This window comes from Brachycentrus maculatus, unplaced genomic scaffold, assembly GCF_059751285.1.
Source record: "Brachycentrus maculatus isolate JH-2025_06_01 unplaced genomic scaffold, ASM5975128v1 h1tg000212l, whole genome shotgun sequence".
In the NCBI taxonomy this organism is placed as follows: domain Eukaryota; kingdom Metazoa; phylum Arthropoda; class Insecta; order Trichoptera; family Brachycentridae; genus Brachycentrus; species Brachycentrus maculatus.
The window spans coordinates 705,332-723,949 of NW_028280963.1; the positions used below are offsets into that span (position 1 = coordinate 705,332).

At 30.2% G+C, this 18,618-nt stretch overlaps 1 protein-coding gene and 1 pseudogene across 1 annotated transcript in view; one reads left to right on the plus strand and one right to left on the minus strand.

Annotated features, from left to right (window-relative positions):
- Positions 1-7,168, minus strand: part of fz2 (frizzled 2) — a 200,360-nt gene extending 193,192 nt beyond the window's left edge. The window contains exon 1 of the mRNA XM_088264024.1: positions 6,711-7,168. The gene's annotated coding sequence lies outside the window, so the exon portion shown is untranslated. The remainder of the gene's footprint in view (positions 1-6,710) is intronic.
- Positions 1-18,618, plus strand: part of LOC148307060 (histone H2A-like) — a 79,132-nt pseudogene that overhangs the window by 44,684 nt on the left and 15,830 nt on the right.

The window sequence follows — 18,618 nt, forward strand, 5'->3', positions numbered from 1 at the left end:
ATGCACATGTGTGGGTACAATGACACACCTATGGTTCGGCCACACTCCAACTTTATTGCCTCAATAAAATATTCCCGGTGACACTCTGTAAATATTATTTCTGCTCGCTGTCCGCCCACCGCTCTTCTGCCCATTTCCCTAACGCGAGATTGTCTTATTTCGAGTCGCGAACTGTTACTCATTACTAACCTAGTATTATAGGTAAAATATTATCATGTTTTCATTCTCTATGGATTACACGTGAAAGACAGAAGCGGTAACTAGTATAAATACTTCTTCATATTATTTTTTGACATCTCATCAAAGATGAGAAGAATATGGAAGTCTGGGCATTTACGGGGCTGACGAACGTCACAGGCTGGTTTAAGTGATCACTTTACACACGTGTAACATTCACCAATTCTACCCATTATTGACAACCACACTACTCAAATTCTTGGAAGTTTTATATATGGTATATGAACCAATTTTGAAACATTGTTCTTCAATCACTAGAACTTCACTAGAGACATCTATTGAAGTTCTAGTGATTTAAGAACAAATTATAAGCTTAAATAATAAAAAATGAAAATGATATTTTCTGGCGTTTCTCATGTGTGTGATTATAATCCAATATTCGGACCTCACATACTAATAAAAGAGTTTCTGCTCAACTCACCAATATATGTCTCTAGTGAAATTCTAGTGATTCAAGAACAATGTTTCAAAATTGGTTAACATATATAGAACTTCCAAGAACTTTAGAAGTGTGGTTGTCAATAATGGGTAGAATTGGAGAATGTTACACGTAAGTAAAGTGATCACTTAAACCAGCCTATGACGGTCATCAGCCCCGTAAATGCTCAGACTTCCATATTCTTCTTCATCTTTGAGGAGATGTCAAAAAATAATATGTTACGCATTACTTACCTAGTATTATAGATATAATATTATGATGTTTTCATTCTCTATAGATTACACATGAAAGACAGAAGCGGTAACTAGTATAAATACTTTTTAATTGTCTCAGGCATTATTTGTAAAACGATTCGCCATTATTTATTAAACAAAAGGCTGAATCATTTGGATCGAGAGTTTTTCTCGGAACACATGAGAAATATGAAATGTTTATATAACAACTAAAGAAATCGTACGTGCTTTTATTAAATATATGATTTCTTGAGTACTTAACACTTATTAGGCGTGCGGCATAGATGATTTATATTTGTACACCCACATTCTCATATATAATTATAATTTACGGCTGTATTAATTTTCAAACGCCTTACAAGGTGAAACAGCTGTCACCTGAAAAGCGTAAACATAAATCAAAAATTGATTTTTTCTCTCAATTAAAAGTTACTTAATGCAAAATTGGCTGATATACATATGAAATATTTTTTAAAATAGCAATTATCCCAAATAAAATTAAACCACGCAATGTATGTATTCGTACTAAACAACCATCCCGTTTTGTTACAAATTTAATCAGGTATTTAACGAAGCAAGCTCCATGGGCCGTTAGTGCTAACTGCCTACAAGGGGGACATACTGCAAAACGGGAATCCGTATGATTGTAATTGCGGCCGAAGCGTTTTCACAGCCAGACACCTTTATATGGTTGCAAAAATCTATCTTTTCACACCTTCTGATCGCCGGATACCTCGCAAGACCCGCGGGCCGAATAACGTACCTATACCATAAATGGAAAACTTTTTTGTAAAGTTTTACAATTATCCGGAAAAGTTTCCATGTTATAGAACATAAAAAAGTCATAAAAATAAAATACAAAAAAAAATACTTAAAAAACATCTGGGGTTGGTTTCGTTGCACATTTATTAAAATCATTTGTTTATTTTTTATAAAGCAATCTACGACAAAAAGTTTTTGATAAAATGTTATTAATAATTGTTATTTGGACTCCTTTTACAGCTTTAGAAGTAATTTTAAAAGATTAGAATGGAAATATTTTAGTTGATTCTTATATTTTCACCCACTCAATTCTTTAACTACGGTCAAAGGAAGCGTACTATTTACAACATTTTGAGTGTGTCCAAATAATTGTTCACCAAAATATCTCATTAGTGGGGTGCTAGCGATTCAAGAAAAATATTTTGAAATTGGATCAAACATATAGAACTTTCAAGAATTTGATTAGTGTGGTTGTCAATAATGGGTAGAATTGGTGAATGTTACACACTGAAAACCAGCCAATGACGGTCGTTAGCCCCGTAAATACCTAGAAATCCATATTCTTCTCCATCTTTGATGAGATGTCAAAAAATAATATGGAAGCGTACTATTTTATGCAAACATTTTACATAATATTATTATGTTTCTTATTCATATATTTTATTACCAACAATCCTAAATGGACATAAACGTGAAAAAGGGAAAACAATAAAGAATCGTGAATTTCAATTTTAAATCGCGTTCACTGGAAATAATTGTGAGTGAACGGATTTATAAGCGAACAGTTCTTTCTGGCGAGATAATATCCTGTACATAAAAATACAGAGGAACAATATTTACACAAGAAGCACTGCGGACCCACATATTTCAGGAGATATCTTCTGGTCTCTGCTAGTTTTATATCCTTTTTACTGTCCAACTCTCCGACGCCATTGTGCATTTGCATATTGTGCATTAAACGAAAAACGTGCCGGCGTTCCGTAGTCTGTGGTGCCTTCAATATGCACACAGATAAATGAAGTATACCTATATACATTCATCTATCAAAGTATATTTTCGAGGCGACAGCATTGCACTTCTTATTCAAAAAGAAAATGCTATTTACATAATGTATATGGTAAAAGGAAAAAAAGGTAATTAAATTAGGTATTTAGGTATTTATGAAATTATATATATATATATATATATATATATATATATATATATATATATATATATATATATATATATATATATATATATATATATATATAAATATACACATATATATATATATATATATATATATATATATATATATATATATATATATATATATATATATATATATATATATATATTATATATATATATATATATATATATATATATATATATATATATATATATATATATATATATATATATATATATAAACATATATATATGATGTGTTATTTTGATCTACTTAACACATGAAGGAAAGGTGATCAGCCCTCCGCTTCAGGTACCAGTCCAAGGTAATATTGATTTAATAATCCAGCACCTCCAGAATGGTAGCCGAGCGTGCTGACCATTACACTACGGAGGCGGACCAAATGCGTATTTTTAGAAAACATGTAATGTTATCTTATTTAAATCTTTGTCACATTTCGAATTTATTTATTTATAACCAAATGTATAAAAATTTAATCATCTCTCGGAACGAAAACTATAATTTTTTTGGTGTTTTATTGGACGCTTTTTGTTTATTGGTTTATTTTGTTTTAACAATAGGATAAGCTTACGTGAAATTATCAATAATGAATGTACTTGAGGTGTATACGAATTCAGCACCTTAAAATAATACATATATTTTAATATGCAAAAATATACGAGTATATACAATTTAATTTTCATACATTACTTCAAAACGTTTGACGCTATCTATGTATAATAAAAGTAAGAAATGAAAGAGGAATTACTTATCAGAGACAACCTCTAAAAATTGGTGTCTTAAAACAGGCAATACGGATTTTTATTCAAGAATAAAAACAATAAATGAATTTAAATTACTATAATTATTTTTACATTAAATGTATTTTATCAAAATATTAAATCTAATAAGAAAGTTAATAAAGGAAATTGAATACCATTTATTTATTTGAATACTATTAAGTATCATCGTATGGCAGTATCGATTACCCATTCTGCAGACAATAGAGAATAGATTCGCGTGACAAGGGTGATTTATGTGACAATCAGGTTCCAGTGAGCATAATACCGTGGATAGGATTTTTGTATTACTGGTCTTAAATCAAATACGTTCGGATTGAGTTGCAGAGAAACATTCCATAAGGATTCAGTTTTATTGTCAAATTTATAGGCGTTATAAATCATTTGATTCCGAGAAAGAAAATCACAGGAATGTCTTATAATACCAGTTTAGGGTTGCCATTCATCCGGTTAACGACAGCTGTATTTCGACGAATCAGAAAATGTCCAAATATTTTATAGAAATGCGGTGACTTCAATTTTCACATCAATTGTGAACCATTATTGCAAAACAAAATTGAAATGTTACATTTTTTCTGAAAAAAAAGTGCGTTAATTGTCCCTCCTTCAAAATTGTAGAAATTCTGAAATTCTGAAATTCAGAAAATAACCTGAAAATTAAAAATAAATTTGAATATGATTCTTCCCCACCTCCTCGTGGTAATATATGGGTAAATATGTGGGCTTTAATTGGTCCAAAGAAATTGTTTTTTTTTTGTTTGTGATGATGCCTTTTTTTGATCACGATATCGGTGATAGCATGAGAAGAGTCTTAAAAATTTACATAATTAATTATTAATTGTAATAGAACCAGCTGACGATAAGCGAGCAAGAGTACGGTCTTCCATAAGATGAAAAGGTAAACAAAGAAGTTCATCGGGCCCACTCTAATTGTGTGGTTTGAACTCAGCCCAAGAGTGGAAGGAACCGAGGCGAATCATGCGCCAAGCAGACTTTGATGCTCAGCGTTGATGATAAATGATTATATATTCTTCTTCTTCATGAACCTTCTGTCCTCTACTGCTGTATAAAGGCCTCTACCTCTTTCCATTTCCTCCGGTCGGTTGCTGTTTGCAGCTAGTTTTTACCCCCCACAGCGATGTCATTGGACCATCTCTTTTGGAGTCTTCCGACACCTCTTTTGCTCTCCCAAGATCTCCATTGTAAAATTCTAGGGGTCCATATTCCCCAGATGGACCCCAAGTATTATAAACCCAACAATATAGCGTTAAAATACCGCTGGACCTTGCCTCATATTACAAGGTAATTTCGTTTACATTCTGTTGAACGTCTCAACAAACTCTGTGTAAATTTTACCACAAAGTGGACTAAGTTGCTACGTCCAAGCATTTCAGTGAAGCAATAAAATTCCTGACAAACTACCGAAAGCTTTGCATTTTCGGGTACATTAGAAAATTCCTCAAATCACTGCACCACAACCGCTACGTGCCCAACCCAACCTTCGTCAGCGGTTGGCAGTCGGCACTCACAATTCCCCAGAACTCGCATACATTTCCACTGGGGAGATTTTGCCTAGAGATTGGTTGGGGAACTTTTTCATTGATTGTCTTAAACATAAACCGTTTGTTCGATTCGCATTCAGTCCTAAACGAGCCGTTAAAATCCACAATCTTTCTTGTGTTGTACGCGAGTTAAAGTTAACTATCCGATGAACTTAGCACGAGCGGAGGGTTTTCCTTGAAGGGTAGCAGCACTATTATTGGATCTAGTATCTTTCCATTAAATCGGAGAAAAATAAATTTGCGGAAATAGACTGAATTTATTCCGACAAATATATTGAATTTGATCGAAATCTTAAAATTTATGAAAGAACGGCTGCCTCAGAAGTTAGAGGAAATGATATTAAACGGCCGATTTAATCGAAAATGGATTCATATTTCTAGTTTGATTACATAGTCTTAGAGGATCCACAGATGATACATTTTGAGAGTTAATTTAAAATAAAAGCTTTTAATAATTCATATTCAGGATTACTCTTTACCGACTTTATCCGAAAAATCCTTACTTTCAGAAAAATAATTGTTTTTATTATTACACGAATAAAATATATTACCAAGATATGAACGTTAAATAAATAAATATGTATATATATATATATAATATATATATATATATATATATATATATATATATATATATATATATATATATATATATATATATATATATATATATATATATATATATATATATATATATATATATATATATATATATATATATATATATATATATATATATATATATATATATATATATATATATATATATATATATATATATATATATATATATATATATATATATATATATATATATATATATATATATATATATATATATATATATATATATATATATATATATATATATATATATATATATATATATATATATATATATTTAAATATATATTAATATACATAAGCTCTGTAAACATCCGAACTTCCATATTCTTCTTCATCTTTGTTGAGATGTCAAAAAAACTGTCCCGAAATCCCGAATTTGTGAGCAAGTATTTTGACATTTTAAAATTGAAATTTAATTAGTTAAACAAAAAATATATGAGTTTGTAAGAAGCTGCTCACAAATGATATCATTAAAATAATATTTTTTATAACTACTTATTTCATATAAAAAATAGATGAGATTAGAAAGCTTAGGAATACTGAAGAGTGAACAGGAAAAATATGTAAAGAAAATTGTATGCGAAACAATTTTTTCTATAAATTTATCAAAGGTAATAATTATATTCTATCAATACAGTATATTATGAAATGATGTTTATCTTGCTAGAATTATAGAAATGTATCACCTTCAATAAATAGTAGATAATATAGATATATAGTAAAAGCAGACTGAAAAAAATATTTATGGTAAATAAGAGGATCTCATCTACAGTAAAAATGGCTATTTCAATGTGATTTATATAAAAAAAACAGTAAAACGCTACTACTTCTATTCGGTATAAAATGTCTGCTTTGATCTAATAAAGGATTACTCACCGTTTTCTCCTCCCCCTCTAAGGTTCTTCAAGAGTTTCGAGCGTCTTCGAGAAACGTAAACACTTTGACTGAAAATATTCGCAAAGCGGCAATTTATGAACCGAAAGATATTCTAAATGTATTAAAACACTATAAATATTGTCAATACAGACTGTAAAGGAATGATTTTCGTGTGAATGTTAGATTTTCTCAACGATTTGACAGCAGACGCCGCGCGCCGTTGTTTACCTACACCTAACCTGACCATACACGCGTCACTATAAACAGCGGCGATTATGCATCACACGGGCGCAAACACACGATAATCCATCGACAATAACACAAAAATGCCGCCATTATTAACAGTCAATAAATTCATAGACACAACCGTATAGTTTAGCCGACACAACAATTAAAATGATTTATTTCCACTCGCGAACGCGTTGCCAACCAAACGCCGGCTGACTGCGCCGCGCTGTGTCGTCTGGGAGCGAGACGGGAATAGGCACGGCACCCCGAAAAGCTGACGTCAGAGAGAGACAGGAAAACAGGGAAACAGGGTGGCTGGGTGCCCCATCACGCGACGCAGGCGTAATGCAAAATGCACGCTCCTAGCGCGTTTTGCGAGGGGTTTGGCGATTGGAATAGTGGCCGTTGTGGGTTAGGGGTTGTGATCACATTGAAATTGGTGCGGCGTAATGTACGAGTACTTCGTCCGTACGAAATATTCTTTGTAACATTGCGAGGAATGCTTTTCGATGACTCGGATATTTGTTTAAAATTCAATTAATAAATAAAACTGCTTTAGTTCAATCTTTGTATTTGTTAAAATTGAAATTGAAATACAAATCTTGAATGTGACTCTAACATTGTATTTTATTAAAATTCTTAATATTTACTACTCCAAATATAAAGATGTATGTCGTTTTCATGACATTTACATGATTTCATCAGTACAATAAAAGGTACATATTAAAAAAAAAATATATTTTCATTAATTTAATCGGCAGTCACTTTGTGGTTAATTCTATAAATTTTTGTTTAAGTTTTGATTAGTAAATACCAATATTTCTATAAATAATTTACTAAGTAAAATATAATAAAAATATTTATTAATGGTATCTACATTTTAAATATTTTATTTTCATTTACTTAACGTATTGGGGAAAATATAAACAAGCCGAAATAAAATAATATGCAATGCAAATTAATCAAATAAATATTTATGATTTAATATTGTACTGATCGCGATATCATAAAAATGGTAATTTTATGCTTAGAAAACTAATTAAATAAAATATTTTTACAGAATCTGAAGGCAATAAATGTATTCTTTTTATTTATCAAATGTATCTGGGTGCATAAATATATCAGAGAGCTGGGTGGAAATAAAATATGTATTAATGTTGATATGTTTTTGTTATGTATATAACATGCTTCATAATAAAAAAAATCTGATTTTTTAAAGAAAACCAACACAAAAATGTCAGATGAAATGAGTCATTTAAAATAGCCCTAAACAAAGTTGTTTGCCTTTAAAATATGTATACTTACATAAGATCAACTGTTTTACAATAAATTGAATTAATTTGGTCAATGAAATATATACTATACATGCATATGTGAAGCGCTATTTTCCACACTTAATTGTATAAACTTGTCATTGCCTCAAATAATTTACCATCAAGATAACATTGCATAGCTACAATGCAGTGTCGTATTCTCAGTTGTGGATATGGAAAATATAGAAACTAATGAATAAAAACATTTGATAACATGGTAAAACCAAACCAATTTATAACGTTATTATTTTGCTGTTATTGAAAATAACGATACTTTATTTTATGTTGATTGGTGTGGAAAATGATGAACATAATCGAATAGAAATAGAAAAATAATGATGTTTTAATGCTTGTTCCGAATGCTAAAATAATCATCGTGAAACTTTTATTAGGGACGTAGAACTGAACGCATGTGTAAAATTACTTCCTCTATTAACTCACCCTAGCTCTTTTCATAGATCGATATTAGCGCCACGGTGATATCCATGTCTTTAACAGTTGGCACACCATAAACATAGTAAGCATTCAAAAAATACTATTCGATTTAAACATTTTCTATCCTATTTATATCCTACAATTTTAAAATCCTATTTTTAAATAAAAGATAATGATATTTTATGTTTTAATAATAATATTTCAAAGATATTTTCCTATCGGGGATGTATGCCAATAATGTTTGCAGGGAGACTAGCGCACGCGATGTTCGTAGCACCAAGACGCACGGAATAGGAATGTACTTGCAAAGTGAAAAACTATGGAAGTCCACGTGTCCTTAAGGGTGCAATTACTGCCAACTTAATAGGGAAAACGGACCTTAGCGGCATGAAATGTCTACTACTGTATACCTGTTGACGAATAATGCAAGCAGCGAAAGGCGTTTTGTGAAAATGTCGCAAAAGGCAACTGACTTTATATGCGAGAATAGTACAATCAAATAAATAATTTTACTTGCGGGATCATTGTAAATTGTAGAAAATTATTGCTGTTAGGTATTTAAAATTTCGATTCCTTAACAATTTAACTCTCGGTTCTGAAATAGGTTTTTTATGTGCATATTTACTGAAGTAATATTGACCATTTCATAGTTTGCGATATAAAGAACACATTTTGGTAATAATTATTACCATTTTATGGACAATTATTTTGCGATTAATACAGAAAGTATTTTTACATTTTTGTTAATGGGCAATTATATTATTTATTTTTTATTATCCTCAAAAACTACACAAAATATTAAATTTTCTTAGGAAAACTTAATGAAACGTCAATTACAGCCATTTTTTTACATTTTGACATCTCAACATAGATGAACAAGATGATATAGAAATCTGGGTATTTACAGGGCTTATGACCTGTCATAGGCTGGTTAAGTGATCACTTTAAACACATGGAACATTCACCGTTCTACTCATGATTGACAACACACTACTCAAAATTTTGAAACTCCTATATATATCATTAATATCATGATACAGTACATATGAGTTCATAACAGCCATCATGTGAGACTGAGAAAGATTTTATTTAGTAGAGAACTAATTATTTGGATGTATACAAGATCCTTAAGTAAGTGGACATATGTATATTTGGACACACTCAAAATGCTGTGAAAAAATCTGTATGCAATAGATACATACAAATCAAATATCAACCTATCGTAAGATATCACATTATTTTTTGTTTAAAATTTTGTATTATTTTTGGTCTAATAACTAAAAGAATAATACCCATTTAAGTCATATTAAGTTCCAGAGCTTAAATGAAATATTAAAACTTAAAACATTTATTATTGCACTTTTTTTTTTCTCGACTACAAAATATGCATGATCGGGTCTGGAAATAGATTAAAGAATAAATTCTTTAAAGTATTGCTTATTAATTGGTAATTTTCAAAGATGTATATATTTTTGAGTTATAAAATTGTGATTTATACTGTAAACGTAACACATTAAAAAAATACGGTAATACTGGATCTGTGTTCATTGCTCAACTATTTTATTTTATTTATTACAGTATGTATTTTTTGTTCGCCTCCGAAGTGTAATGGTCAGCACACTGGGCTACCGTACTGGAGGTCCCAGGCTCGATTGCAAAATAAATAAAAGTGATTTTTTTACTCTAATATTTATTCAGTATTACCCTTGACGGTACCTGAAGCGGAGGGCTGATCACATTTCCTTCATATGTAATGATCAAGATAACACTGCGTTTATATGATGCAGTGCCCTATGCACCATAGGGTGCAGATAAGGGTTAAATAAAATGTATTTTAAGGAAATAACTACAGCATTTTATTGATATATTTAAGTTCTATCGTATCTATCGTATGACAATATTATTGACAAAAGTTTACTAGCAAATAAAGTCAATTTTTATTGATATTTAACTATGTTTTTATACCCTCATGATTATCACAAAGCAGTCTGAAAGGGGTTCGCGTAATTGAATCCGGTATTAAAAAGCAATGTACGTGGATTACCGAGCAGTTACAATAAATATTTTTATGGTGGCGCGAAGTGGTTTATGACAATCTACAATCTACCACCAGAATAGGGCCATAACAATAACGGGTAGCTACCTTAACATGACACTTTATTTTATGACATCACTCAAACATTTTGTTAAATGAGTGTTTTACAATGTTATCGTCTATAATAACAAAGATTTACGGTTTATTTTGCGAATATTTTACCCTGAAATAAGTCATGTATAATGGTACATGTGTTCTAATGATTATAATGATGTCATAATAATAAATGATTTAATCCATTTGAAACTAAAAACTTCTTTAGTAGATTTTTTTTTGTATTCCTGCAAATTTCATTTATTAAAAAAAAATTGTAATATATATTTTTTAAATAACCATATTTTTTTAAACTCCTTTCTTTTTAGTAATTTCAAAATCATAAAATTTATTACGAAGAAAAACAATTTTTTCCATACAAAAACGGTGTTTCAATAAAAAAAACTAATTACGTCAAATGTATCCTGGGTTTAGAGAAATTTGCGATTTATCGAAAATAAGGCGTTAAGCGATTTTCTCCTAATTTTTTACTAATAATATTTACTGTTTAGATTTTTAGTACTTGCCTATTAATTCTAACCATAAAAGTACTTACATTAAAATATGTGCAATACAATAATCACGTTGGCGAATTAAATAATTAACTATTTCAGTAATATGTATTTATCCTATTTTCATTTAAAAAAATAATAAATCTGAGACGTTAAATAAAAATTGAGTCTATAAAATAAAACATATTATTATACAATCGGAAATAATGTGAGTTTCGATAGTAAATCATTTAGAATAATATTACCGATAGTCAAATAAAATACACAAAACGTTTATATTTTATTTCGAATGAACTAACTTTTGGGTAGATTGCAAGGATCAATTATTTTTAACAATTAAAAAGATTACCATAAATTAATATTAATATTTGAATTTAACGAAACATTTAAAAAAAATATTTAGCAAAGAAATATGTTTCCATACCATATGTAGGTTATAACACAATTTATTCTGGAATATAAATTATGTTTTCTGCTTGAAGGATTCTCATGACATAAATCGAACAATAAAGCTCTGTCGTGTCCACTGGCTGAATGGTGTATGGGAGTGTCTCTTTTTACTTTATCCAGCTTTTTATCCTTCATTGTTTGCTAGGTTCTACCAAGAGAACTGCCTCCTCTCATGTCACAACGACAAAATACCAACTATTTGCACGGACATATATTTTTAGAGAGAATAACAAGAACACTCTTTAGCAAGGTTTGAAAAATATATACACGTAATATTTTGTAAATAGTCACGATATATGAGCATAATATCAGTATGTATAGAATTATAGGAAAAGTACCATGCTATTGGAATATTTACTTACACCTACATACTTTTAAAATATTATTTCCCCATTTAATATCTTTTTTTGACCCTTATCTACGCCTAATGGTGCAAAAATGCATGGTGCATTTAATTGATGCAGTTTTTTAAATTTATTAGTTACGCGAAAGCAAGACTGTTAAAGTATGTTAAATATATATTTTAGTTAAAAAAAATATCCCCGGTGAATTTAATTGAGCCAAAAAACCTAGCAATTGTTTTAGTTTAAATAAGAGCTTTAATAAAGTAAATAAATTATCTGGTCAAATTATTAGCTAAATAATAAAAATGAAAATGATATTTTCTGGCGTTTCTCATGTGTGTGATTAAAATCCAGGATTCGGATCTCACATACTAATATAAGAGTTTCTGCTCAATAAAAACCTTCTTGTCATCTCACCAATAGATGTCTGTAGTGAAGTTCTAGTGATTCAAGAATAATGTTTCAAAATTGGTTTATGTATATATAGAACTTCTAAGAATTTGAGTAGTGTGGTTGTCAATAATGGGTAAAATTGGTGAATGTTACACGTGTGTAAAGTGATACCAGCCATGACGGTCGTCAGCCCCGTAAATACCCAGACTTTTATATTCTTCTTCATTTTTGATGAGATGTCAAAAAATTATACTTAAATATAGATTTAAGTGGTAGTTTTATGAGCAAAAGAGTTTAAGGAGATACCGGTTGAAGAAAAGAACAAATAAAAAGTGGATAAAACAAATTCATAGTTATAAGTTTTAAAAAAAAGCCTCAAAGTGTCAGCGAAAAACATTCTATAATTTATTTTATTATTTCATGAGTTTTTCCAAAAACTTTGCTGCGCCATGAAATCCCGCTAGAGTTCAGTAGCTTCAAGATAATATTACACATTTCACGTGAAAGTTTCGAGTCTCGTCCTGAAATTCAGTCGCCGCTATTCACTCTCCGGTATCACTGCGAGTGTAGCTTTATTTGCGCTATATCCTAGCCGAGTATCTCTGATGAGAATGGTTCCATTGTTCCGGGCGCAAATATCGCCAAACAACCATTTTCAGGTGTGAATGTACACCGTACACCGTAATGGGGGGAATGCTGAATTTGGAACTGGCACGGCGCCCGTGAAAAGCGAGGACCCGAGGAAGTCTCCGGGAGATTAGAGACTACATTACACATTTACCGTCGGAATATGAAAGGACATTATTTGCGTGACAAGTTGTCATCCTGTCATGTGTGCTGTCGCTGAATCGGCGAGGTGTGATGTTTAATCGTATTATAACCGCAGTCACGAACTGAAGTCTTTAATCACATGAACAAATATCATAAATTTAGCAGTAAACAGTGAACTCCTCATTTACATGGTAGATAAACTTCAGTAAAAATAAAGGAATTTTTATCTTTTTACTTGCATCCTCGCCGAGTGCACTGAATCAAATGAATCCAATAATTTGATCGTTAATTATATGGAGGCACATTGCCTGGATCACTCTTACCTTTCAGGTCTAGTACATGGTAATATTAAATAAATATTAGAGTGAAAAACATCGATATTATTTTACCCACCAAGGAATCAAACCCGCGACCTCCAAAAAAACATTAGTCAAACGTGATAATCAAAACACTATGAAGGTAGACAAAAAACTTATCCTAAAATAATAATAAATAAAAACAAGGTGCATAGGTTTCCTTGTGCATAAATCAGTTCAGGATATAAAATAAATAATTTCGTTATGCTTATTGTATCAAAACTTTATTTTTAAATACTTCAGAAAAATCAAAAGTAACAAAAATAATTTATTTTTAAGTTAAGTTTTTTAGGTATGTATCGAGGTATGTAAACACGTGTCACAATAGATTTCTAAGAAAAAGTGGTATTTAATAAGTAAATCTTAAATAGTAAATGGATTCATATTACTCTAAAGTGACGAATCATTGGAGAAAATGTTTTCACCTAGCCTCTTTTCGCATACCTATCTGCGAGTACTAAGTACATATATGCGAAGGATAAAGGAAATTCCAAATCACTGTTACCTTTTGTCAAATTAATGTTTTGTTGTTTTTTTTTTTTACCGTGTTATTTTGAAATCGTGTGAAAAGAGAATTTAGTATATTCTAATTGCATTTTCGAAAGCAACAAAAATACGAATAAAATATTTGAGATCACTGGACAAGAAAAATTATTTCTTTTCTTCATTAACACATCAAATTAAATTTCAAATATAATGAATCTAGATATTATCACCATAGCTATAAAAAACGATAAGCTTTTCTTTGAAAAAGAAAATTTATGGATTTTTTTTTATAAATTTTCAATTTTTACATGACTTTTTATGTACTAGCATCTTTACTCATATTTAATGTATGTAAATTAATTTTAAAACACCTCAAGCCTGCGTTCTAACGCAACCTGTTTGTAAGAATTTAAGGCCAGCCAAAGGCAAAGCTTCTACCTCCTTAAAAGAAAAAGTTTTTACGTTTAAAGACCCTTACCTACAGGCTGCGATCCAATCTCGGGAAGTATGCGAAACTTAATTAATTTCTGTCAAATCTCTATTTTAGAGGCTTGTCTGGAGATGTGAGAGAAAGGATTAAGTATACAATTTAAAATAAAAATCGTCTGAAAAATACTGTATAATTTGAATCCTTACTATCTATCATACTATCCTTTCTTTGGTTCTTCTTCCTCTCCTTTCCTGATACTTACCCCTTTGCCTTTAATTATTTTTATCTATGTATTTAGAATTTCACAACATTGTAATGTATTTCATCTTTTTAATGCGGCTTAATGTCGTTTATAGTTTATACCATGTATTTTTCACTAATGTAATAACAGCACACTTATTTGTATGGTATTCCATTGGTAAATACAAACCACATACTACAGCTGCTTAACCCTTCATTGCATAGTGTATCAAATTTGTTACATACCCAAAAGTTAGTGTTAAAACGTTCTTTAAAAATATAAGCAACCATTTTTTGTTGTTACCGATTAAATTCAATCATAACTCACGTATAAAGTTCATAATTTAGCCAAAAGACGGGCTATGAACGCCAAAATAATAACTTCACTTGTCTCTCGAAGACGAACTGTCAATGCAGTCATGCAAAAAAAGTCATGCAGTGAAGGGTTAAGGCACAAACTACTAGTAGTACTACTTATCTGTTTTTGTATTAGCTGAAAGATATAGCTTTTTAACGATAATTCTGCCATCGTACGATAATCTAACGATTTTAACGATAATCCTGCAATTTTGCACCATAAGTGGAAATAAATAAATGCATACCTTATCACCCAGGTAAGTTGAAAATAAATCACATTAACATATTGGGTGTGTCCAAATCCTTGTCACTAGTCTGGAATTCTCCACATAGGAATTATTTTGACATTTTGACATCTCAACATAGATGAAGAAGAATGTAGAAGTCTGGGTATTTATAGGGCTTGTCAAAATGTGAAATAAGTCTTTTAATTTTAGGATTAGTGTGGATCGAACCCGCGATAATAACGCCATGATGGTAATTAAACAAATAATGTTCTTTATTTAATAAAATAACTTCTTCTTTCTTCTTACTCTTGTTATGGGCCTTGTGACCTGTTTTTACGAGGGATTAGCCTCCTGCGATGTCGATTCCCAGCTATCGACCAATCTTTTTGGTGGTCTTCCCGGGAGTCGTTTACCATGGGGTTGGCCGTACACTGCGATGTTGGGGTAGTCTGGATGATTCCATTCTTCTCACATGCGCAAACCATCGTCTCCTTTGTTGCCTTCCCCACCTACACATATTCAATCTCGCAAATATCCCTGATCCTGGCCTTTCTTATTCTTTCTCGAAGAAAAATTACTGAATATCTATTATATACATTGGATCTAAAATGTGCATGTACCTAAGTATGAAAATACCCCTTTGTCTATTATCTGACGTTTCTGAAATGGTAATTATTTTCTTGGTACATAATTTGCGGACATCAATGGAGAAAGCTCTCAGAATGATAATTAGGTGCTCATCATACCAGGAAGTACATCTTGTTCGTTTGAAAGATATTAGTCCCAAAACGATATCAGTAATAGGTAATGGAAACCCAGCAGGAGGTTGGTGTTTGAAGGTGAAAACTGTCACATGAAGCAGAGAATCCACCTTATTTTAGCGACCTTTGACCAGAAATGACGACGGATAATGCAAGTACCTACACAGTTCACCCCACCTTAAGATTCCATTAATTGATTCGGCAATTTGTGGTAAAATCCATCCATTTACTAAGTAAATATCACTATTTTCTTTGTATTATTTTCGAAATAGTAGTATTAATATAGTGAAATTAAATTTAAAATTCTCTATGTAATACTTTTATAATTAAAAGGATAAAATTTTGATGATTGAGTATCAACCAATAAATTATGGAATATAGTATCAGAATATGAGAGATTATTAATTACATATTGATAGATAATGTTAAATGAAGTAAATAATTCTAAGTAAATAAATAAAAGTATGTTTCATATGTAGATATCAATTGATAGATTGTTCTAAACCTCAAATCTCCTAAAATTATCCAGATTTCGACATAATATTGCATTCAAATTTTGGCATTGGCATTCAAATTTCGACATAATATTGCATTTAAATACGCGCGTGTTTTTATATAACTGCTGTGGGAATTATTATCCAAGACAATTAAAATTATAATAATTTTTATTACAATGGCAGCGCCATCTGTTAAAAGTAATAGCAATACATGCATTACAAAACTTCATTATTTGTGAACGACGGCTTGCTTTTTAACAGAACCTGTTATTTAGCATTTTGAATGTTTTCGATTGCATTGTATTATAGTTTCATAAATATTTTTTAAATATTTTCATTGCTTTACTAGCATTATGAAATTAAACATATAAGAAGTGTGTGTTTACTATTTTCTTTTTTATTTTTCAATTATCCAAACTTTTAGCAACCCATGGCTGAGTACAGCTAGTATTGTAGATAGTGATCAATCAAACCCCTATGTAATATACTCCAAATATCAATATTTGTGTTTTAGTTAAAGAAGTTTTAGTTAGTTCACTTAGCTCATCAATAGGGGTAAAGTGATACCTAAATATGGTTTATCGATTTTAATGGAGTAATATGTGTTTTTCTGACATCGTACGAGTAATATATCATCCATATTTTAGTCAAAATCATATCAGTGCATTAGAAACTTCATATTTGTTAGCCCCAAATTTATCAGATTTGAAATTAGGTAAAAATGTATATATTTTTTTCAAATGTTCGAATGTTAGTCGATATTTTCGATATTCGTCACAACCATCCTCCGATACTGTTTGATTCAAACAATGGAAAAAATCTCCCCAACTCCAAACATGCGCTTTTTTCATAATGACTATAAAATCTACTCGTATCCATATTATAGGAGCACAACCAATTTACTAAAATGATTGATATTTGTTATTTCCCAAATACATTAATATGTCATTTTTCTCGTATGAATGTGTACGAATATCGATTTGTACTTAAAAATCCATCGTCCACTAATGCCCTTTAACCATTTTGTCGTTTATAGTATGGAATCAAACAACATGCATGAGTAGAAGTCTATTTATTATTTACGTAATGATGCACCTTAATGAATACAAAAGGTAATAAAAATGTTAAACGGTGTTTACCTACTAAGCAGACTACAGGCATGATTACAAAATAGTTTTTCAAATATGTATTTAAAAAAAATCTAAGTTCAGTTAGTTAATTAATATTGGTAGGTACTAGGCAAACAACCGTAAATCCAAAACGCCAAATGTTCAGGAAGAACAACTAATGATTATTTTAGAATTTTTCGTTGCCATTAAAAGGAAGTTAACATAATAAATTTAAAAAAATATTCAATTAATCATTCATTTTTCTCTCCTAAATATATTAATGTTTTATATTTACGCTTGTAGGTACATATATCGCTCACTCCTTTCAAGAACGTCATAAATCAAAACACTTGATTTTTCAGGAGAACGTTTTTAAAGTTTAAAAATATAATACAATGTATTAAAAATAAATATCAAGCCACTTATTAAACTTTTTACTGTGCAACAGATCTTTTTAGGTAAAACCTGAAGGTTTTTTCTCCATTTGAAAAATATTTAGTATATTTAAAAAAATAATAAAACAATACCTTTTCTTCAAAATGCAAAATCAACACTTTCTGCCCTGTAGCGGGTAAATATTAAGTTAAAAATATGCCGCTTTTGCTACATTTTAGTACATTTTCTGGGCATTCTGAAAACAGACACAACTCAAAATTGACGATTTTTGATTTATGACGTTCTTGAAAGGAGTGAGCGATATATATCAAATTTAAACACAATCACAAAAAATATGATAACGTATAGACAGTAATTAAAGTATTTCTAAGTAAAAAAAAAATAATCATTACATTTTTCAGTAACAATAACATTTCCTAAGTAAAAACACTTATGTAAATGGATTTTTTTTATATTGGTGTTTTTACTTTAATAT